The sequence below is a fragment of the Anopheles funestus genome (assembly GCF_943734845.2).
Source record: "Anopheles funestus chromosome X unlocalized genomic scaffold, idAnoFuneDA-416_04 X_unloc_22, whole genome shotgun sequence".
Taxonomy (NCBI): domain Eukaryota; kingdom Metazoa; phylum Arthropoda; class Insecta; order Diptera; family Culicidae; genus Anopheles; species Anopheles funestus.
Window position 1 is genome coordinate 952,001 of NW_026045146.1, and position 3,000 is coordinate 955,000.

A 3,000-nucleotide genomic window follows, 5' to 3' on the forward strand; every position below is an offset into this window, starting at 1 on the left:
GTAAGGCACTTTGAACGCCCCTTCGACGACGAGTTACAAGAGTGTGGTATGTGTCAGAATCTGGTGAAGCTTTCTGCATGTGATGTGCCTTGTGTGGATCCGTGGCCATTGCATTGTGTCTGGTGTGTAGGTACCCAGACACTTAGAACGCTTGCGCGGAAAGCAAACTCGATCGTTGTACACTTTGATGGGCAACCATCACTGTGTCTCCGTGCCGTGCTAGATCTCCCCTAGCCGTAAGGCACTTTGAACGCCCCTTCGACGACGAGTTACAAGAGTGTGGTATGTGTCATAATCTGGTGAAGCTTTCTGCATGTGATGTGCCTTGTGTGGATCCGTGGCCATTGCATTGTGTCTGGTGTGTAGGTACCCAGACACTTAAGCAAACTCGATCGTTGTACACTGTGATGGGCGAGCATCACTGTGTCTCCGTGCCGTGTAAGAGCTCCCCTGGCCATCAGGCACTTGAAAGGTCCTTCGACGACGAGTTACAATAGTGGTGTGTTAGATACGTCAGGTGATGGTATCTACTGTTGTGCAATACGTATCCGGCCACGGCACGGAACGAACGGGAACTGTGGTGCAGACATACAAAGAGTTAAGCCTATTAGTCATTAACTCTAAGGACGGGGCCATGGGGCGGTACGCAAAGGATACGGATGAGCGAGTATGCAGGCCCAATACTCAATAGCTCGATCCGATCCAAGCACATGAGTTGACTGCGGCGCCAGGTTAACCAATGTGCTAGATTCTATTTGGCCAGTAGAATCTTGTGTCTTATGCGATTTGATACCAAGACACCAGAACGAAAGTTAGTTGAAGAGTTATTAAACTCTTATGAAGTATGGTTGTGCAATCACAACTTATGACTTTAACCTATAAAGTGGATATGGACTTGCAATTATAACATGGAATCTCTACACACCCCATGAGCTCGATCCAATCCACGCACACGAGTTGCCTGAGTAGCGACAGGTATACCGATGTGCAATACGTATCCGGCCACGGCACGGAACGAACGGGAACTGTGGTGCAGACATACAAAGAGTTAAGCCTATTAGTCATTAACTCTAAGGACGGGGCCATGGGGCGGTACGCAAAGGATACGGATGAGCGAGTATGCAGGCCCAATACTCAATAGCTCGATCCGATCCAAGCACATGAGTTGACTGCGGCGCCAGGTTAACCAATGTGCTAGATTCTATTTGGCCAGTAGAATCTTGTGTCTTACGCGATTTGATACCAAGACACCAGAACGAAAGTTAGTTGAAGAGTGATTAAACTCTTATGAAGAATGGTTGTGCAATCACAACTTATGACTTTAACCTATAAAGTGGATATGGACTATCAATTATAACATGGGGCACACACCATGTTCTCGATCCAATCCACGCACACGAGTTGCCTGAGTAGCGACAGGTATACCGATGTGCAATACGTATCCGGCCATAGGCACGGAACGAACAGGAACTGTGGTGCAGACATACAAGGGCCATGGGGCGGTACGCAAAGGATACGGATGAGCGAGTATGCAGGCCCAATACTCAATAGCTCGATCCGATCCAAGCACATGAGTTGACTGCGGCGTCAGGTTAACCGATGTGCAATACGTATCCGGCCATAGGCACGGAACGAACAGGAACTGTGGTGCAGACATACAAGGGCCATGGGGCGGTACGCAAAGGATACGGATGAGCGAGTATGCAGGCCCAATACTCAATAGCTCGATCCGATCCAAGCACATGAGTTGACTGCGGCGCCAGGTTAACCGATGTGCTAAGAGAGTTGTTCCTGGGCCTTCAAAGTGACTTCAAAACTATCTTAGCGAATGGTGGCCATGGGCGTAGACATGAGCCACAAGTCACAAGGCCTGGGACTATTGGGTAATAAAGACAACTTAGTCAGAAAGTTAGTCTTTGGACGTACCACCGGGATTGTGTTACATTGGGAACCTTACTATAAAACCCTAGGCAGGGGATCACTCGGCTCATGGATCGATGAAGACCGCAGCTAAATGCGCGTCACAATGTGAACTGCAGGACACATGAACACCGATAAGTTGAACGCATATTGCGCGTCGGACGATTAAACCCGGCCGATGCACACATTCTTGAGTGCCTATCAATTCCTTGATATACAACAAACCAAACTTCAGGGTGGAGCGTGCCACAATAGAACACTATGGCGAGCAGCCCGTCTAGTGTCGTGGGGGAAACACGCTTCCACACTGTGCATAATGGCGTGCTCGGGACCTTTGTTGGGACCGCAGGGCGCTGAAAGTAAAGGGGTGAACCGCATAAATCGCACGCACGTAAACGCGCACACACACAAATAGAGTGAGACGTATCGTAGGATACCGCTAAGAGTACGTTGTGAAACATGGGGAAATTCAATCGAAAACCTCTTTGATGTCCAAGAATTCGTTGACCGTATCCGTCGTAATACTGGATCAACGTGCTTGGGGGAAAACGTCAAAGGGTTTTATAATAGTGGTGCATGATTAACCCATCGATGCCCGAGGGGAACATGTTGTCCAATACAATAGTGGTGCAGTTGGCTCGACATGCTCGGGGGGAGACATCGTGGGTCCAAGTCGACCAAGTCGACCGGGAGTTGTTGTTGAGAGATCGAATCAAAACGATGCCGAGCGGAACTCGTTGTCCTTATTGGAGTGATATTCGGACAACGTGCTCGGGGGGGCCATCGTTGATTCAAAAATGACCGTAAATTGCCCAATCCGTGTGTGTGTGTGTGAAGTGTTGTTGCGTATATATCGGTTCGCTATGCCCCGGGTTCGAAACGAATGGAATGTGACTGATTTTGTTGTAGGCCTCAAGTGATGTGAGACAACCCCCAGAATTTAAGCATATTAATAAGGGGAGGAGAAGAAACCAACCGGGATTCCCTGAGTAGCTGCGAGCGAAACGGGAGAAGCTCAGCACGTAGGGACGGTGTGTAACTGCACCTGTCCGATTCCGTGTACTGGAACGACCATTATCT

At 49.1% G+C, this 3,000-nt stretch overlaps 1 non-coding gene across 1 annotated transcript; it reads left to right on the forward strand.

Moving 5' to 3' along the window:
* Positions 1-1,962: 1,962 nt before the first annotated feature.
* Positions 1,963-2,120, forward strand: LOC125773147 (5.8S ribosomal RNA). Its single transcript, XR_007419924.1, has one exon. It is a non-coding gene; the product is annotated as a 5.8S ribosomal RNA (ribosomal RNA).
* Positions 2,121-3,000: the final 880 nt, after the last annotated feature.